The sequence below is a fragment of the Cuculus canorus genome, chromosome Z (genome assembly GCF_017976375.1).
Source record: "Cuculus canorus isolate bCucCan1 chromosome Z, bCucCan1.pri, whole genome shotgun sequence".
Lineage (NCBI taxonomy): Eukaryota > Metazoa > Chordata > Aves > Cuculiformes > Cuculidae > Cuculus > Cuculus canorus.
In genome coordinates, this window is record NC_071441.1 from 41,123,015 (window position 1) to 41,144,691 (window position 21,677).

The window sequence follows — 21,677 nt, forward strand, 5'->3', positions numbered from 1 at the left end:
GACTCTAAGTAATTCAACACCTGGCATGGAAATATCTGAATAACCTGCCACTTTGAAAGTCCAATTTTGAGACTTTGAATTTCTCTGTAGGAGGACAAACCAGTAGATTTCTTGCGTGTGGTTTTTTTTCCTTCTACTTGGCCCAGATGTGCCCATGCTACACCATGTCAAAGGTATTGCAGTATTTCATGGTAGGCAGACATTGGCAATGTGGGGCCAAACCTCATCCCTCTGGCAATGACTTTTCCTTTTTCTCTGTCACCTGTGGCTCTGCACAGAAGTGACTCAGACTGTTATAGTGCAACATATTATTTTGCAGCATTTCCCTTTGAAATACCGGTGTTTAGTCTACTAAGGGGAAAAGCAGGGGAGTTGGGAGCAAGTGCCAGGCTGGTAATGGAGAGGAGAGGTAGAAATATGTCTTCCCCAAAAGGCACTGAATGCTGAGCTCAGGTTCATGGGCAGTGTTTCCTCTCTTTTCAGGCACCGGTTGCTGCTAGGGGACTAGGAGGTTTGATCCGCTTAGCTCCCATCTCAAACCCTTCCAGTCACAGACCTGCCTCACAAGATTGCAGCCCACCTGGCCTCTTTCTTGCTCCAAGTGTGAACACTGCTTGGTGAATTGCTTTGATTTTCCCTCTGGCACCCCAGATCCTGAGTGTCAGAGAGGCTCAGGCACCATGGTGTAGCCAACAGAGATGTGATGGAGCAGGCCCACACACTTGCAGCTGGCTTCTCTCCCTGCTTCTGGTTGGGGACAGATGTGTCCCCTGACATGTGGCAGGCCTGCTGTCCTCAGAGGAGGCCCTGAGATCTGCCCTAATATGGGCTGGAAGGCAGCTGTAGTGGATGGAACGTGTTCGGGGTCGATGGATGGAGTTAGCCTAAGTTTGGGTGATATGGGTCTGTCCTTTGATCTGACACAGGTTGCAGGGCGTGACTATGGGTAGCCAAAAAACTTCTCTGCTCACCAGCATTCCAATGCCCCAAACAGCAACAGGGCTGGCTATGAAGTTGTCCCAGATACCCATTAATGAGTGGGGCACCATAACCTTGAAAGATGTTGGGACTGACTCAGCCCTGCAGATGCGTTTCACAGTCAATAAATACATCCTGTGTCGATTACCCTGAATATGCATCCACAATGCCTCATCCAACCGCATCCTCAGAACCTCTATTAATATTTAACCTCCTTCCCGAGCAGCCAAACCCAATCTTATGCCCTCTCGGCGGTGTCATCCCGCGCAGGGACACCAGATGGCACTGCAGGGCTGGGCACCGCTCCTCCCCCCGCGGGTTTCGCCTTCGGTACCTCCCGAGAAAGCTGAACCTACGCTAAAGCGAGGTGTGAACTTCGCACCTCGCTCACCGGCACAGTGACCTTATTGCAGCATCCCAGTACTTAAAGGGGACCTATGGGAAAGCTGGGGAGGGGCTCTTCGTCAGGAGGTGCAGTGAGAGGGTAACAAGTAATCGTTTTAAGCTGAAAGAAACAGATTTAGATCATAGAGTCATAGAATCATAGAATAGTTTGGGTTGGAAGGAACCTTAAAGATCATCTAGTTCCAACTCCCCCACCTTAGGCAAGGATGCATCCCACTAGATCAGGCTGTCCAAGGCCCCTTCCAACTTGGCCTTGAACACCTCCAGGGACGGGGCAGCCACAGCTTCCCTGGGCAACCTGTGCCAGTGCCTCGCCACTCTCATCGTGAAGACATTCTTCCTTCTGTCTAGTCTAAAACTGCCCCTCTCCAGTTTACACCCATTGCCTCTCGTCCTATCACTACAAGCCTTTGTAAAGACTCGCCCCCTCAGCTTTCTTGTAGGTCCTTTCAGGTACTAGAAGGTGGCTATAAGATCTCCTCCGAGCCTTCTCTTCTCTAGGCTGAACAGGCCTGACTCTCTCAGCCTGTCTTCATACGTAAGGACAGAGATGAGATATTAGTAAGGACTTTTTTACTGTGAGTGTGGTGAGGAACTGGCACAGGTTGCCCAGAGAAGTAGTGGATGCCCCACCCCTGGAGATGTTCAAGGCCAAGTTGGATGAGTCTCTGAGCAACCTGACACCATGGAAGGTGTCCCTACCTGTGATTGAGGGGTTGGAACTGGGTGATCTTCAAGGTCCCTTCCAACACAAATCATTCTGTGATTTTACCTAGTCCTCACTTGGGTGGTATTTCTGTTGAGTACTTGCTCAGGAAAATTAAAATACGTGGTCCTTTGTAAGACAAAAAGCTTATGACGTGGTCACTGGCAGTTCCTACACTGTCAGCCTAGGGAATCCTTCGTGGTTCCTCGCATGTGGCACAAGTATTCTTCAGTATGCTTTGAAGGAGGTACTCAAAACTGTTTAATTTCCCGTGACATGTAGTCATGGGAATGATCTGCTTAAATACTTACAAGGATGAGAAGTGAATTAAGTGTTCAGACTTTTGGACTGAAGGGGCTGAACTTCATGAGTACCCCACTGGCAGGCAGCCCAGGCAGGCAAATGTGGGCATGACTGAGTGGCTTTTAGTGTGCTGCTCTTAGGGACTGCTCTCTCTTGATCTTTTTTTGTACAGCAAAGGACAAAACTGCCAGTATATCAGATTCAAGAAAGCTTGAAGTGTTAGCACATGAACCATATAATGGTTTATTTACAAATTCATATCAAATAGTGTTATTTTAATATTATTATAGAAGAAGGATATGAAGAATATTCCTATTTCCCAACAGCGGTCCTGGTGCTGACAATCAAGACAGGACTTACATGGCGTGAGCTTACATTGCTGTGAATGGCTCTGGTGTGTCCTTGCAACACCATCAGACTTAACACAAATCCTTAGACTGGGTTCAGAAGGCAGTTTTCCCTTCAGGACAGATTTGTGGAGAGATGCTGATGTTCCTTCTGCTCTGCTCTATCTAATGGATTGTAACTGTCTTTTAAGATCACCTTGTATAACCAGCTGGTGTGTCCCTTGGGCTGTGCCAGGAAGCTTTTTGAAGCACATGGAGTGCACATGGCACAGGCAGCCTGCTGTCCTCTCTGTAATATACATTTGCTCTGCACTGCCTGACACAACAGGGGACTGAGTTAAACAGCGCTGATGTCACCCAGGGTCCTATGAATGTGGCCCTTTCCTTAACATTCTAAAACCCACTATGCTCCAAGAAATAGCAGCTAATGGTAATATTCACTTTCAATCCACTGCAGGTTCTTTGGGATGCCTGCACAGTAAGCTGACTGCAAAATGACAATCACGTCAGTAACAGTAAGGAAGCACAAAAGAAGGAAAAGGAAAATGTCAAATCCATACAACACTATTAAAACAGCCTGTTGTGAGAGGCAGTATTTACAAGTACCCAGGCTTACTCCCCAGAAGCAGTTACCTGCAGTTTATCGATTGGTTTAATAATACTACATCAGTACTTTCACATTAGTAATTCTACAGTACTACACAAATATTAATCAGTATATTAATACTACAGTTTTTTTTTACACAAATAAATAAAACTGGGAAGTGCTGCTGTGCCAGCGTTTCTTGTTAGGTGACTTTTCTTTCCTTTTTATAAGAAGAATCCGCAGGTCATGATTAATGTTATGACATTCATATTGGTATCCCAACTAAATGATGATTTAACTGAAACATGATTGATCCTTGTTCTAAACTTCTGAAGTTTAATTTGTAGTTCAAGTACTTACTACTGCAGCGGATAGAATTGTGCAGTTAAACCAGTAAGGTCTGCCCTGTCTTCCCTGATCTCCACAGGGAGGGACAGTCCCATTTCTATACGGTGTCCTACTTGTTAACAAAACCTCCAGTTTTGCCTTACCGCACTCAAGTCAGTCATCGCATGCTGAGATTGCTTGTCTCAGCATTGTCATGTGTGCAGTTCTCCCTGGCAATCACCCTTTTGCTGCCCTGGTGTGCCAACACTCTGCATGCATGACAAAGATGTAAGTACCAGAGTTTCCTAATTTGAGTTGTATTATTTGTTCCTTAAAAGCAGTAAAAACTCAGTATAGTGGATCCTCAGCAAAAAAGGGAAAACACCAAGAGTTACATGACAAAGCACAACTAATAAATGAACGATTACGGTTACTAAAGGAAAAGATGTATTGGTAAAAACTGATAGAGTTTGCCTCCTTGTTTGGTTGCTAGCAGACATAATTTTATTCAGAAGAATTAACAAAGATGGTTGTAGCACTCTTAATGGTATTTATGTTCACCTTCTCAGAAGGGTGTTGTATTAGAGTAAATTAGGGGCAGGAAAGAGTTTTCTGTCATGGTCCCTCATGGACTACAACAGTATTGCACTAAGGTAAAAATCCTTATATGTCTGGCAACTCGCCTAGAGATGTTAACAGCATGTGGGCCTGGGAGTGCCTCTGCAGCCACGGGGCAGCCTCCCCGCTTCCATGGAAAGTCAGGTTTTGTTGCTAGGTCCTCAGGTGGGCTGGTTGCATTTTACTGTAAGCTGGTTGCCTTTGCCCAGGCATTGTGGTGCCCAAAATCAGGCAGAGAGAGTCAAGACAAGCTTGACTGCTGAAGCAGCTACTGGATAAACAAATCTTCTTGTGCCCTGACACATAAGGAATTGGTGGAACATCCACTCAGAGATATTAGTGTGCAAAGCAGTGATGATATAAGTTGAGAAGCAGTTCTTCTTTCTTGCCACACCAGGGACCTGCTAGCTTACACTAGCAGAAAGGAGACTGCAGGGGGAACATTCTGCCCCAAGTCTCAGGGTTCCTTGGACATGTGTATTGGGTTTTGTTTGGTCTGAACACCACAAAATAGCAACCAGAAAAGCAAGGCTGAGTGGGAGGCTGGCTTTGCATGGACTCAGATCCTAAAAAAAAACCTAGGCAGTGTGACCTTCATCTGTGTTTTCTTAATACGCATATTTACTACGTGTTCTGGGAAATCTCTGTTCTGCTTTCCATGATTTTAACTGCTGATGACATGTTCCTTATGACAAAGAAGCTAAGTATCTGTGATAAAAGCAGAATCAATAGAACAAAATAGAATTAGATGAAAAAAAGGGGGATAGGGAAGTGGGATTAAACTTCTTTCCCCTCCCTCCAGGAAACCTGTGTTGACTAATAGCTGAGCTTTTCTGACTGAGAATTTAGATGTGTCATTTTAATAAGGAGAGTCCCGACAAGAGGGGAAGTGCATCTATCATGATGATTTAAAACATCATGTTTAATCATGATTTAAATCAAAAAGCTGGGAGCTTCAATTTAAGTTATTGCTATGTGTGGGCTTTCAGGCTTTTTTCTCCTCAAAGAATGTCTGATTCTCATTTTCTGATAAAATCCAACATGTCTTTTGGCTGAGCTGGGGGTACAGTCAGGCCCCACAGCTATTTTTCACTCAGTCACAAGGTTTAACGTGTTTGTTCAGATTAATAATTTTTACTTTCTCTATAATGCTGGAGGGTGATGAAGATGCATTTGCTTTTCCTAGTTAATGGAACAGTTCTTTTGACCTTGATTAAACAGCTTCTGGATGAGAACTAGGATTGAGTTAGTCCCCAGACAGCATTTCATCTAGGGTTTTGTATGTGTGGAGAGAGGTATCTCATTTCTTCTTTTTTTCTTTTGTAATTACAGAGAAGTACTATATACATACTGCAAAAGAGGTTTATCAAAACATGTCCAACATTTAAAACTAAATGATTTATTAAACAAAAGTAATGCAACCCTTAGCTAGTAATTTGAATGTAGCTCCTGGTCATAATAACCTTCAAGATTTTAACAGTAACAAATCTCATTTTACATCTTGTTTTTGTTTATAGATCAGAAGAAGAAAATTAAACTTTTCTGCCCTTCCTTTTACCTTCCAGTTCTCAACTCTGAACAGCTGAACGAGTGCTCAAGAATGAAGAAAATGCTCTCTCTGCTCCTTTGGAAGTGACTGCTCTCTCAAGCTGACTTCACTTTTTTCAAAACACCCTTTTCCTCAGGGCTTAGGTGAGAATTAGTCCTTTGGTTTAGAGTTTCCTTCCAAGAAAGGAAGCTTGCTGTCTTCCTGGGCAAGTAAATGCTACTGTTTGCTCTAGCTGTTTTGTCCTTGTCTAACTGTTCCTGGTAGGTGTTCCAGCTCTGCTTTCTCTCTCTGATGGTTTCCATCTTGTATATCTGTATCGTGTCAGCTTGTGCTTTCTTTGGGGCCACATAGAACTGCAGAGAGCCCTCCTGCAACCCACGGATTCTGTAGCAGCTTAGCATGAAAACTTGGTTTCAGTTTAGCAACAGAAAAGGATCAAATATATTTTCCGTCAACAAGCCAGAAAAGGTAAAACAGAACAGAAATATATATAAAAAAGCAAGTTTTAGATTACATTAAGCATGAAAGACAGTACGTTTCCTGTGCCAGTATTTTTGCAAAGTGTGAGGTAAGGCTCTTCAGTTAATTCTTCTGCTGCAATTGCTTTGCTGTCCTGTGGGCAGTCTTTTTCCTTTTTTCTCCAGGATTGCCCTCTCTTCTGTTCCTGCAAGCTCTTCTGTGTTTCCATCTCATTAGCCTGCTGAAGGAGCTTATTGTCTGTAATCCTAAAGATTCCTCAGTTGCACTGTACAGCATGCACAGCTCGGACGACTTCTCTGAGATGAAATTTCCTCCTGTAGGTTAGTGTTAAAGCAAGAACTCACAGAAATAAATGGAAGTGACAGGCTTGGCATTTAGGTGTGTTTTTTTTGAAAAATACCTTCCTCCAGTCCCAAAACTTTTCAAGAGCTTTGAAGGTCCTGCCCACCCTGTGTTCTCTAGAAAAGGGAGTTGGAGCTGAGCCCTGTCCACTATTTGAGCCCATTCAGATCATAGCTGTTCTCCTAAGATTTGCTAGCAATCCCATGAAAGTGATTCATGACGTTAAGAGCTATGGAGCTGAAAAGGCCAGAATCCATTCTTCTGGGAGCCTTCGTACGATGTAAAGAATCTCAAGCTACTACCACAAACATCTTGGACAGCATGGCTCAAGGCTGTGTTTGAAGAAATCGAGGAAATCTGCTAGGAGATGCAAAGCACTGAATGGAGAGAGTATCTGTGAGGCCAGATCTCTACCAGCAGGGTCAGAGCAAGAATTATCAGGAAGTCTGTGGGTGCCTGGGTCATCACTAATAGCCATTCATCACCAGGCAGACCTTTCTGCACACTATAACGGGCCTCATCTGTGAACCATTGTTTCTCTAAGCCACTCTTGCCTTGGGAGAATTTTACTGCCTCAAACTGGAGACTGGAAGATGTGGCCTCCACAGTAGCACTGACTGAAATCCTGTCTTGTGTGAGGCTGAGGAGCCGGGGAAAAAAATCAGAGCCTTGAGTTGTGAACGAGATAGGCAATGATGTAAAGAGGTAGGCGGTAAAGATCCAGGAAACCTTTCAGGAGAAAAGGAAGACAAGCAGAAAAATATGGCTATCCCTCTTCATAACAAAACCCGTCTGCTGGTACAGGAAAGGAGAAGGTAGTTGAGGAATATGTCAGCTCTGAGATGGGAAAAAGCACTGTATCAGACTGATGTGTCCTACAAGGAGGATTTGACTGACATTATTTGGGTCTAAGGAAAGGTTGTTAGAGAAAAAGAGAGCACAAGCACACAGAAAATTAGGTTACCTGCAATTCCGGTGACTTGGCATATGCTAGGAGACAGAGTGAGGGCAAAATTACATGTGCACTAATTTTGGGAGCCTGAAAGCCTGAGAATTGTCTGTCTCTGTGGTTAATAAAATACTAGCAAGTGACCTATGACCAGATGGCATTCACTGAAGGGAACTCAGGTGTGGACATGCCTATCTGCTGCCTGAGGTGCATAATGTATCATTGCAAACAGTAAGTGCCTGATGGCTGCTGGAATTACTAACCAATGGATGACTTACCCTCCTGAAAAGATGATTAAAGTCTATAGTCAAGACCTAAGTTCATAGAGCACATGGGGTAAACAGTGTATCAAGAGATCATCAGGAGGTTTTGTAAGACTGCATATTGCCCCATATGACTGATGGGGTTTAATGAAACATCCTCTGGAGCATATCCAACAAAGAGCTGGAAAAGGGCATGAATGGAAAACCTTGGTGCACATGTATTTTGAGCAGAGTCCAGGTCTTTTCTCTCTCATGTCCAAGAAAGACATGCTGGATTCAGAAAATGGAAAGAAAAGATCAATTAAAATGGCTCTGGGTATGGAGAAGCTACTTTCAAGGACACTACAGATGCTAAGAGTTTTTAGTTTGGGAATGGGCAGAAGGGTGTGAGACAGGCACGTTCAAAATCAGTGAAGTGGAGGACAAGCTTAAAGTGGAATGGTAGCTCACTAAGTCCTTCAACACTGGAGCTGAGGGAACTGTTTTAAAACAAAAGAAAGAAATACAAAGGGGAAAGAATACAGAGAAGGGAATTTTTGAAAGCTGCTGTCATAAGAGGCTGTGACAGCAGACTGTCTCACAAAGGAACTGGAGAAACTCATGTAAGTGGATGGGATTGTCTTTGCCCTAAGCAGCATTTCCTACTGCTACAACTGGGGATAGGACACTGGCCAAAACAACTGCTGTGCATCAGTAGTAGAATGTTTCCTATACTCTCTCATTCATGTCTGTTCCTTCCAGATCCCTCATATTTCCTCCAAGGCACTTGTTCCTCCTTTAGGAGGCTCCTTTTAGGAGCCATGTGATGGACAGCGTGAGATGGGATGGAGAAAGATTATGTGGACAAATCTAGTGGAGAGGCGCTATATCTCTTCCATCCCAGCCTCAACAGCAGACACTGCAGCATGGATCCATGTGGTGTGTGCATCTCTGAGCGTGTGCACTGTGAAGAGGTGCAGCAATGGAGCAAGTCCTGGAGGGCAGAGTAAACAAGCACAAGCTGACTGGTAGCACTCGGCCCATGAGTCAAGGCAGGTCCATTTCACTCACCTTTTCTGACTAAATTGTTTTGATTATAAGGCTAAGAGCTCACCCAAAATAAAGTGTCAAGTTATCAAAAAAGAAAAAATCAAGGAAGGACAAAACAAAATAGAGGAGGAAAAAAAGAACTAGTCTCGAATGTTTGAGATGTCTGCTTCATAAATTCAGTGTCAGCTTCCTTTGATCCCCAAACCAAGTCAGCTCTAATGCTATTTGTAGATATAGATTGCTGTCTTTTTCATTACTGTTATCAAATGCTGCACTTGTGGTGCAGCTTCAGAGCCCTCTATGCCCTGGTAAGTGGATTATGCATCCTGGTGCCAGCACTACTTGAGGTATACATTTAATGCTAAAAATAAAAAAAGCAACAATAAAATATCTCCCAGGCTTCTAGATTTTTTTCTCTCATTTTTTCAATGATCTAATTAAGATATTTATATCCCAACAGGCAGATGAAGCCTAACCCCTGCTTTGTTAGCAAAATGTGACAAAAGTCACTTTGCAAAGCACCTGCAATCACCACTATTGCCTCTAAACTTCTGGGAAATGGTGTCACTGTTTATTACTACTCTCAAGGTTGAGCCAGCTGAACAAGATGAACATCCCCTCAACAAGCCATCTGGCTACCTTACGTCACCACATGTTTTGCGTTCCCTCACCAGCATCAGGTATAAGGAATCACTTCCTATTCCTGAGGCTGCTGGAGTGGAAGTAGAGAGGGTACTTTTCCCTCTCCCTGGTGCACATCCAACCATGCTGCACCTTTGTTTCCAACTATAGGTGGCACATTTTATGCCTGGGTTTGGCAGGCACATCTCACTGGCAGCTGTTCTGTTTGGGGATGCCCCTGAATGCAGTGCATCACTTTTAGAGCCCAAAAGAAATGCCAGCTGTTTTGCTTGGTATGAGTTGGCTTTAGTAATCTCTACCAAGGCCTTTTAAAGCAACATTTCTCTCACTGTAAGATTAACTTCACAATTGTCCAGCAGAGAAGAGACATTGGCAGAGGTCTGAGTGCTCCTGAGCCTGAGGAACAGGTTTTTTCTCTACCAGAAAAGTCCAGAGGGGCAATAGATATTTCTGATGTCCTTTGTCACAGCTGGATCTGTCACATTATTTCCCTTCTTACTATTTGTCTGCTTAAATTCAAAGGATTTGGAAAGAAGCTTCTTCATTCCGTATTTATGTAGTATCTCCTGGAACAAGTGAGAGACTCTTAGCCATAACCTCAGGTACAACCACAAGCACAAGCTGTTTCGCAACGCTCTGGGTCCACTCTGACAGTGTCTGTTCAGACAGCGGAGGTGATTCGCAACTAGTAGGACTATGGTAGAAGTGGAAAGGAAGTTAATTTGCCTGCTATCCATCTGAAGTTCTGAAAACTTGATGGCTTCATAGTAGTCCAATTTTGCTTGTTTCTTCTCACGTGTTCAAGATTCTGTCCAGTTTCCAGACTGTGCCATTATACAAATGATCTCCAACTCAAATCCTGATCTCTGCCATGAGCTGTGATGTTTCCACTCTCACTGCACTGCCCTCTTTTCCCATTTGCACCATATGCCTAAGAGCATCACGTGCACCAAAGCCTTAGTTAAAATGTTGCGAAATACCAGTGGAAGAAGGCTGAAAATGTTTTCGGAGATCAAAAGTGATATACAAAAATAACACCAGAGGAGAAAAAGTGGGCTCTGCAATATGATCTTCCAATAGCAGTGTTATTAACCTCCAAGAGTGAAATAAAAGGTGGAAACATGAGCTACAATCAATTGCCTTTTTTTTTTTTCCTTAACATTTGAAAGGGAAAGAGAATAAAAGGCTTGATAGCTGCTGAGTCAGATCTAGAGGACCCAGCATGTCAGATTCATACTAAAGAGATTGTGAGAAACCAAGCAGTTCTGTGGGTGCTGCATAAAGACCTGCAGAATTCATTGCACTGGGAGGAGCTTATCACGATGGTTATGAAACTTGCCTAATCAGTGCAAAACTGTCTTGACTTTTGGATCAGTCACTATTACTGCATTGAAGGAACTAATCCACTTCAGTTGCTAAGTGCTAAAGATGAAATCTGCAAAACAGATTTGCTCTCTGGCTCCCATTAGTATTGGTGTGGTCTCATCACCCAATACACTCCAGCAACCATCGAAATCTTGGTCTCCTTGATTCTGAGGACAAGACAGAAGAGAGAGATGAAAAGATGCAGCACCAAATTTTCAGTAGGCAGAAATCTGTGTTGCTCACCCAAAGTGAATTGTAGGCCACACTGGACTACACCAATCAAACTTTGGTCCATAAAGACTGACCTCAAAAGCAACGAATGGCTTGATCAACCATCAAAACTTTACAGTCACTGCAAAGAGTCTTGGGGTCATAAAATGCAGAGCACAGAAATGTTTGCGCCATATTAACAAACTATATAAACTTGCTATTCTGGTGCATCACCTCAAGTTTTCTATTATTTAACATATTAATTAGTGGCCAGGATGGATGTAGAAACATAAAATCAAATGCAACACATTAAAAATCAATCAGAAGTAATAACTGGCACAAATATGCAGCCTGAGAAGGCAATGGAATCCAGCCCAAAAGGAATATGAGAAGAGATTGCCTTTGATTTTAAGAGCTCAGAACTGTACTTGTTTGAAGGGTAGAATGACATAATTGTCTAGCTATGTCAGTCAGAAAAGTTTTATGTGAAGAGAGATCATCAGAGCAAAAGCAGGGAGCTAGCCACTTGTTTCACAATGGTAAGAAAGACACTGTATCAGCTTGTCTTTGTTTAGACCAGGAATTAAGAACACATGGGGAGAAGACAAACTCTACCTCCCAAGATTGCACAGCTCAGGTGAAGATTGACAAATATGGCTTAGAGTCCACCAGCTGGCTGACACCCTGAAAGCAAATGCTCCGTGCAGCAATGACCTGCAGCTTACAGCTTTGCTCACCCCTTAGCTCATGTTCCTCTAGGCACAGTACGAATATTAACTAGCCCTTCTGCAAGCAGACAATGACTGAGATGAAAAGCCAATTGATTTGGGAAGAAACTGACCACAATTCCAACCTTTTTCAGAGGTTTCTGCTTTTCTTTGGCAGAATATTTAGTACAGCAGATACCTTCTACTGAAGAGACTGAAATTTTGTGAATTCACGTCAGGTAACAGTCACCTCCAAGGTAGCCTGAGATATTTGCACAACAGTACATGATAACCTACCTTTTCAGGTTTCTTCTGTGCCTCAAGCCACTGACAATTCTTAATAGTGGTCACTGTTTCATGGGTCTCGTTAGCACCACTCGCTCAGAATGCCCTCTTCCCCTTCATTGATTCCAGCTTGTCTCTTGGGTCACTGCCTCTTGGCTTTGCTTTAGTACGTGTTAGTGAAGCTCCAAAGAGGTATCTCAGCTCTTGACAGTGACAGAAGATGGGTTTAGTCAGTACTGGTGGCCACAGGTTTCTTAATCGACTACATGAAAAACTAGAAAAGAGGAAAGATGTGTGCATGAAGGTGCATGAAAGTAAAGGCTTATAATGGAGTCTAGCTAGCTCACATTGTCTTTGTATGAAGGCTTCTTTCTTTTTGCCTTTCTTTTCCTGAGTCATTCAAAATCTCCTGATAACTGCTGTGTCAGTAGCTGATATGTCAATGTTGTTAGTTCATATTACAGGGTATTCACTGGGCTGTGAAGTCAAACGAGCACAGCTCCACCAAAGTCATTCAAATGTTTTTTGACTTACAACAGCTGAGAATCATTTTTACTAGTTGCAATAAATAACAATCCTGACAACCTGGCTTGGCTCCAAAGTGCAGTGCAAAATTTTATGCAAGTTGTTGTAAGGAAATTATTCTGCAGGCTCCAGGCAATCCTCTGGGACACAAAAATTAATGAGCAGCACTTAAGTTTATCAGAATTTAAAAGAAAAATGTCCTCCAGCAGCCCCGAGTAGTGCCTCTTTGTAGTATTAATCTTCAGAGACTGGTGCAGATTTCAAATAGGAAGACAAAATTTAGAAATTTAGATATTATAAAAAATATTATCAGAGGTTTGCCAGCAAATGACTGTCAGCTTCTGATATGAGGGCAAAAGTGTTCTGAAAAATATAGATTCATGTGTAGAATTCTATATCATACAAAATACATATCTATTTATTGGTTTATAGGTAAAACTATTATTTATGAGATATATTATATATACTATCTGCAATGTATCTTTCCATTGCAAATATATGGGGTGAATGTTCAAAGCAGACATGAGGCAGATATTTTGAAGAACATGTGGCGAGATTGGGAAATCCTCTAGCCACAACAACTTCTTGGGAATGATGACATAACAAGACTGAAAATTTGCCATTTCTACATAGCAAAAAATGGCCGTTGTAAGAGCTACTGCACATCAGTAGGAGAGAGAAGAAAACGGGTGGAGTTCATCCCACCTTCGGATGTCCTGTTGTTACTGTCTCCTCTGCATAAGGAAAGGTCTGTCATTAAGATAAATACTCATGAAATCCAGCATACTTCATTACAGAGTGCTGAAACCCACTGATAAGAGATGCCATCAAGTTTGCCAGGAAAGCATAGTGCTCCTAAAGAGACATAAAGATTGTCTTTACGCTACAATACGCAACTAGGTGAGCTCTGTCGTTCAGAATGAAAGAGATGGTTGGGGAAATAAGGACATGCCATAGTAAAAAGTTGGGAAACTGGGATTGGTGTGCCTTTTTCAGTTCACTTCCTCAGTGACTAAGACACTCACTTCTACTTCCTATGCCACTGACTCCACTGCATGAATTGTCCAACAAAGATGACCGGAGGGCTGGGTCACCTCCTATACGAGGACATGCTGAGGGAGTTGGAATTGTTCAGCCTGAAGAAAAGAAGGCTCCAGGGAGACCTTAGAGGGACATTTTACAAAGGCATGTAGTGGCAGAATTAGGGGGAATGGCTATAAATCAGAGAGGGGAAGATTTAGACTAGACATAAGGAGGAAATTCTTCACAAGGAGGGAGGAGGGTGGTGAGGCACTGGAATAGGTCGCCCAGGGAAGTTATGGATGCCCCATCCCTGGAAGTGTTCCAGGCCAGGTTGGATGAGCCTTGGGCAGCCTGATCTAGTGGGAGGTGTCCCTGCCCATGGCAATGGGGTTGGAATTAGATGATCTTTAAGGTCCCTCCCAACTCAAACCATGCTATGATTCTATGAAGCTGAGCAGCTAGCAGAGATAAGGTTGTGAGATGGCTTTGAAACATGGGAAAATATGTGTCTTGGGTAAGTGGAGTGCAGATTCATACATCTAAATAGTATGTTTGAACACAACTTCCCAACATCTCATGTGATGTGCTAACTACTAAGGAACACTCTTACTGGTATGGCCTTATACACACTCAGAGTCAAGAAGATCTGCTGTAAGATGAGACAGCCTTGGGCATGCCCTGAGGCACATAGACATGTAACTGTTCTCACCCAAGCCCAAATATTGCAAGGACTGGACTCAGAAATTTGAGCAATTCCAGAACTTTGCCTGCTGATTGTGGTTGCGACTACCTGGTGCCAGAAGCTGGAGGAGTGAGAGAGGAGAAAAGGCTTTGCTGAAAATATGCTCTGAACACTCAGGGTTAGCATTAGCACCTTGACTCTTCACTAGAGGCAGCTGTGGGAACGTATGTTGGTAGGACAAGACTGGTACAGGGTTAGGTTTACACAGTGTGCTCATATCTTTCCATGAAGCCTTAGGTCTGCTCCTGGGAAAGTCATCACTGACTGGGGAGAAGCAGTTTTGCTGCAATAGCAAAAATGCTGGAAGAAAGGCTTCTTGGGGAAACTAGGCTTAATGTAACTAGAATCTCAATGAACTTGACGCAGTGGTACTGGGCTCGTGTTCTGTGAGAGGGATAATTCTGTCTTTAGGATTGTTTTTCTTTGATATATAGCTAAAAGCGTTACTGTTCTTGGGCTGATGCCTCTGCCTGTAAACCTGGCAGAAACTCACTTCAGCTTAAATTTCTGAGCTGTCAGTTGAAGCAAAGGACATATTTGCACTCTGCTATTTGTTATCTCCTTCCCTCCTCAGACATTCCTAGTGTTGCAACTGGAAGCACTTTTTATGGTGGGAGGAAAACTCTTGCATAAGAACCACAAATTGTAAGGGAGAAAGTAATTAACAGCCAAGATCTTAGAGTAGCAGCACAGGTGAGGGAGGAGTGGGAATGTTATTGTCCTGAAAATGCAGGTCAGTCTAGCAGGACAACTACATGTTACAAGTGATATCTATAACGAATGGCTTACTTCTCCCAGGGTGCTGACTCAGATGTTACCAGCTTACTTCACATCTTGCAATACCACGAGGCTGTGGAAATAAGACAAGGTATGTCACAGCTAACCTCAGCTGGGTTACCTCACCCCTCTCAAGGGTCTCTAGACTTCCATATTGCCTCTTCTTGGGTACCTAAGAGCAACCCCAGATTTCAGTCCTTTAAATTCCTTAAAATCCATGTCTGTCAGGCTGATTCATACCCAGACTCCTTCTGGTGGTGTCCTCCATTGATTTCTATCCACTCAATTCAGCTGCCTTCCCGCAGCCCTGTAAATCTGCAAGCCAGACACAGTTGTTGTGTATATGCTCGTCAGATTGAAAAGCCATGCAAGGCTAAGCTGCTGGAGAAAGGTGATAGTGTGTAGCTGCAAATATGAAGGACAGGAGTATGCCTAAATGTCTAAGTTGGAACTGGTTGTGCAAAACTCTGCCTTGCAATGTTTAGCTGCTATAAAAACGCTTGTATATTTATTAGAATGTAATTTATTTTTTCCTTTGAATTAGTGAGCCTTGAAACTGCAATGCAAGAAAAAACAAGAGTATCACCAGTCAAAGCAAGATCTTGTCCTATTTTGAGTTATGCTCACCAATACAGCTGCTGATTTGGCTAGTCTCTTTGGCAGCCAAAAGGAAAATGACCTTTTTTCTACAATCACTCAGTAACACACTTGCAGAGGATATTGTTCTACTGTTCTCTTATACACACTTATTCTAACTCTCCTCCCATTTCTTTTCTGGAAAGAGGAAATGGTATTACTGTTCTTTGCCTTTTGCCTCAAGACAAAAACATTGGAGTCATTTTGCTGGATAGGTTTTACATGTAGAATTGCTGGATGATTAATGAGAATTTTCTAAGAAGGTCTTATCAAAATGCCTCTGCTGGCTTTTGTCTTCTATATTTCTCATTCTATTCCTGAGCTGCCAAACTTCTACAAGGTGCTGGGGAAAAGCCTGTAATGGAAGCAGATAGAAAATAATTTATCTTGATTTTTCACCCCTTGTATAGCTCAGTTCTGTGCAGCTTGTGTGCTTTGTATATCTCCATGTCTGTGGGACTTTTTATTTTTACAGTGGAATACAGTACATCTTTGTCTGGTGAGCATATGCCTTTCCAGACACCAAAAAAAGACTTAAATGCAAGGTATGGCAAGGGTGTAAAACTCTTTGTTGAGTCCTCGCATTTTGAGGGGTGGAAACATAACTTACAGAAAAGGTAACTTCTCTTTAGCACTCTTAAGAAAGACTTTACTATATCTCACGGCAATGGCAAGTTAATCTCCTCTTTCTTATGCCACTTATCCCATTTTCAGTTTTTCACAAGTGTTCTTGACTCCTAGGCTCCCATAAGGCCTTCATTTTCTGCATTGATAACATCTGATCTCATATGTATTATCTTGTATTACACGGACTGAGATTGCCTCCTAACTTTTCTCCGACAGGTTAAGCGTGTTGAGCGTCTTTGGCATCTTATGTATCCTGTAGATCTCAGTACAGTTTTGTGGATCCTTTCTCTTCCAATGCAGCTGAAATGGCAGTTCATCAGCCATGTCCTCAACCCCATTTCCACTGAGATGCCTACTGTACATTACTTGAGTCTTCTAGTTTTCTACACGCACACTTTCGCTTATGTTTTTCCTCGACCTAAGTCATGAGCCCATGGCTAGTTTCTTCCTTGCTTTTGGGACAAAGTGCTCCCAGACTTGCAAAGGAAAGAGCAGACAAGGCACGAGAGAGTTGTTTTGGACAGCAAACATGAAGTAGTTCCTGCTAGCTCTCCAAAGCCTATCTTCTCTTTGAGCTAAGGGCACTGTGTTGGAGGAAAGAACTTTTTTATCAGAAACACTCAGCTGAGTGGGAGCATTCTCTGCAAGACAACAAAGAAAGAATTTCTCTAAGGCAAGACTGTGCTTCTGCCACCTGCTACGTGGAAAGAGTCTCCGGTTTTCAGATGGCATAAACATTGTGGCTGTCAGTGCAGTGTTTCTTAGGGCAGGTTTGCTGGTAAAAGTAATATCTTGTCTTCACTCTTACAGAGAAGGATGCACCAAGAAGTCACTAAGAACTCCCCCCTGCAAAGTAACCAGTTAGGTCTTCTGCAGTGGAAAAGACCGCCTGAGAAATAGGTTCTGCTGACAACATGAAGTATGCCATATATCTAGGGCAAAAATAACCCTACTGAGTTATTCTGAATAGCCTTTTGTGGGCTCAGAGTGGTTTAAGGTAAATAGAAGGGACCACTGGCTCCATCACTGAGTGGTGTCCATAGTACTAGGCATGGTACTGGGAGGAAGGCTGGAGCACTGGATAGTACCTAGCAAGGGTGGGAGCTATATAGTCTGGTGTCAAATCCTTATGACCTTCGCAAGTCAGTAGGACTTTTGTCTTGTTGGGCCACTGCGGAGGGCTCGGCACAGAACACTGAAGATAAGAGGATCTAAATTAAAGAAAAGTTGTACATTTCCCTTGCAGCAATCAAACTACTGAGGGCACTACATGTGCATTCTCTTTCAGAGCTGAAAGGATCATAATTCTGCTGAGTTGAATTGACTTAAGACAAGAATTGAGTTAATCGAATTAATGCCCAATTAAACTAAACTGAGGTCATAGAGCTGTAGTGCAATTTAACAAATCCCTTTTGAAAGTTATTTTGAATTAATTTCCTCAAATGTTCCTGTGCTGAGAAAGAACAAATGTTTGCCTGCAAAGGGACATTAATTTGTTTAATGTTATGGTAATAACATAAAGCAAAAGAGTGATTTGTGGTTCACTCCTCGTGCATGAGCCATTCTCTTGCTGGCACAAGTGTGCTAATTTAATCACGTCTGCTCTGGACCAAGTGTTGTCATGGAGTAGGCCATCAGAAGTAGCTATTCCAGAGCAAATATTGGTGTAGAAAAGTGCTGAGTGCTGCAAAAAAATCTGTTCCAAACTGCCAGTCAAAATTTAATTTCTTAATGTGTTGAATGGCAGTCCTTTGCTACCTTTGCAGCTTAATACTACAGAACAATGATATGTGCTAGATCCGGCCACTTTAACAGCATTACCTCTTCTCCTTTTTTATTTCCCTTTTTTAAAAAAAATAATAAAAGTGCTTAGACTTGCAACAGATAAGAAAAAACCGGCAGTGATTTAAATTCCAATTCAGTGCTAGGAATGTGTTTCAGGCTAACTGTGATCTGTGTAATTGAAAATCTATAAATACATCAGGCTGATGCTGGTTAAATCAAAGCCAGATTTACTTCTACTGCTACTAATCTTTAGCATGGTCTTGCTCTTACTCTCCAATCCCACTCCCCATCCTTTTTGACAGAAAATTGCACATTCTTTTTTAATGCAATAACAACTTCAAATACTATGATGTGTATATTTTTAGTAACACTAATTCTTAAAATTAAATCCAGAGAAGTAAACTAAACAAACTGAGAAACTGCACAACCAGACATGACCATAAAGATGAAGAGAGAGAATTTGACCCTTTCTGCTTTCTTAGGAGCAGAAAGATATTTTCAGACCAATTACCTCAGAAAATAAAAGTTATGCAGTAGTCCCAGCAGTCCCAAGATGTTTTGAATCTGTTGGCCTGTTCCAACCTAGCTAGTTTGATAGAGGAGGAGAAACATCAGAGATAATTGCATTTCTCTGTCCTAGGACAAGAATGGAGAAGTCTTCATGCACTCCTGCTGAGGAGAAGGTTTGTCCTAGGTGTAACTGAACCCACACAGGAGACACACTGGAAAATGTAATTGGTTATTTCCATTGCTCAGGAAACAGATTGGTTTTCCAGCAGTAGACAGCAATACATCCCCAGATTTGTTCAGCTTGTCGGGCAACCAGAAGTATTGTCTGATGATTTCCAGCCAGTCTCTGCTTCTCCACTAGGAAGGACATCAGCTGTTTTTCTGGCATAGCTTGCTGCTTCTCCCATGCTAGAAGAAAAGGGGTTGGCTAGAGACAAGGAAACAAGGCAGTGGGCAGCTGCATAAAACCTGCTTTATGCTGTTCCTTAGGGACAAAATTATTTCCTGCCCTTGGAACCTTAAAATGCAGCACTGGGGCAGAAATAGGTGGGGGAGGACTGCATAATGGGGGCTCTGAAGCAGCGTGTTGAAGAGAAGGATGCTGTGGAGAGCTGCCATGGCCGTGGAGGGTGTATTAGCATTTAGTAAGCAATGTCCCATGGCAAGGAGGTCTGCAGCTTGCTCACTCCTGCCCAGGTCACTACTTAACTGCGGACACCAACCAGCACCTCTGACCCCTCTGCATATCTCAAGAGTGAGCTGCTGAACATACTGCATGGTCCGCACGTTCAGTGCAAAGCATCTGTTTCATTCTGGAGCCCCTCTGCCTTTTTTTTTTTTTTTTTTTGCTTTTGTGCAGCTGATGAATAATTTAGTAAACAAGTAAACAACTGACTGTCATAAGAAAACGGCTTTGACTGCATGTGTCCACTAAGATGTTCTTGTGACATTCAAGAACATAAGCAATTTACAGAAGGAGAAATAACAGAACAGGCTCTTAGTAAGTCCAGGAATATTCGCAGTGCATGCCTTGAATTGAGATCAGAACATTGCACAATGAATAAATTGTGGCTGACATTTGATCAGTGACTCATTGCCCAAGTATTTGGAGAAGAAATATTGATCCAAGTGTGCTGGAAAACCCCAAAAGCTTTGACAAAAAAAAAAAAGTCTATTTTAATGTAGCCTTTCAGGGGAAAAAACAAGAAGAAAAGTCATGATCTTTTTTTTTATGGCTGCTAGGAGTTTCTTAACATTCATTGTAGACTCTCATTCCAAGCTTGCAAATATTTTTCTTTTTTTTTTTTTTTTCTTATTATTTTTCCTATAGAAAAGCAAAAGTCTTAGTCTACAGGAGTATTCCATTTTTTGGCTGACAGTGGCACTACTGCTTGAAATTTACTTGTATGTACATGGAATTGGAGCGGATGACTGAGACTACCCTTGAAGTTAAATAGCATTTAGGTAAATAATAATAATAATAATAATAGTAGTAATAATAATAATAATAACGGGGTGTGAAACTACAGAGATTGTAATAAAATGGCTTATTATAAATAAAGATACTATATTCTTATCTTATTATATAATTGTCTTTCTGACAATATTTCTTTTCTTGCCTGCTAGAAAGACAAGGTATCTTTGAAATTAAAAGGCAGCTTTGGATTTTGCCAAATGCCCTTATTTATGCTGTCCTCATGCAGATGGGTGCTGTTCTGGATGCACTGTGGTGCTAATACCGTGAATGATAAACTATGCTCCTGCTCATGGGTGAGGTCAGGCTTGCTTCTATGCCTCTCTCCTTTAAAAGCCAGAAGCAATCATGCACCTTAGGGAGATGTCAAATGTAATGATCCCTACTTTATAATTTTTTGTGAGTGTTGTTTTTCCTGTGAACACCCTGTCATTGTTGTTCTGAAGGAGAAAAATCATCTCGCCTCTAGCTGCACTACAATGGAACTTAGATTAGCTTCCTCCATTTCCTGTCTCCCTTTGGAAAGGTGACCAGAAGGAGGAATTTAGGCTGGGTGTTTCTGGCGTGGATATCCAGGTATGTAACACACACAGTATGTTCATTTAAGCTATGGCCTGGATGATCAGGTATTCAGTCTGCACTGGCACATAGTCCTGTTCTGTAGGCTTATTCAGCCATTCAGTCTCTCACCTTCATCTTTCAGTAGAAAGTCATTGTGTTCTGCATAGGGGTGAGTGAGAGCTCTCAGCTGGCTTTTGTATCACAACCCTTTCTCCTCTGCCAGCATCAGGTGTAGTCTGTCATGTTCATCTTATCCCACAGAGAAGGTTTATGAACAGACAGCCCTTTCAACCTCACTTCTGATGCTATTCTACTGTATTTCTTTTATTACAAAGGAAAATCTTGAAATCAGAAAAGTAACCAGAAAACCTTGTATCTTTGAGAAGAAATGAAGTTTAATATGTAATTATAGGTAGTTCTGAGCTTGTAGGTCTAGGGATAGGTAAAGTGACATGCTTTTTCTTCCTTCACCTAAAGACTTCCAAACTTGCATGCCACAGGATTAATCTGTGATTTTGATTGACTGCTGTCTGTACTATGCTACCTGTTAACTTCCTTGAGGGGCTGTACTGGAGCCTTACAGAAAGGATCTTCAGTATGCACCATGCTTAACACTTCTCTCTAATTCAAGGAGTGTTGCAAAAAACTCTGTTTTGTGCAGCTCTTAGAGCTGAAACAGTGCAGTAATTTCACTGTTTCACAGATTAATGTTAGAAGTCACTGAGTGAATCACTCAAACCAGGCGCTAAACCGACAGGACTCTTCTGGGGAATATGGTTCTTCACTGGTTACAGGTGTTTTTCTGACCAAAAATTTTTTTTTTATCTGACATTTTAGTACTTGCAATTATTTTAAAACCACTTCTAAGTTGGAAGATCCTTTTAATCATTTGGCAGGAAGGAAAATCTTTGTGTTTCAGAAGGACA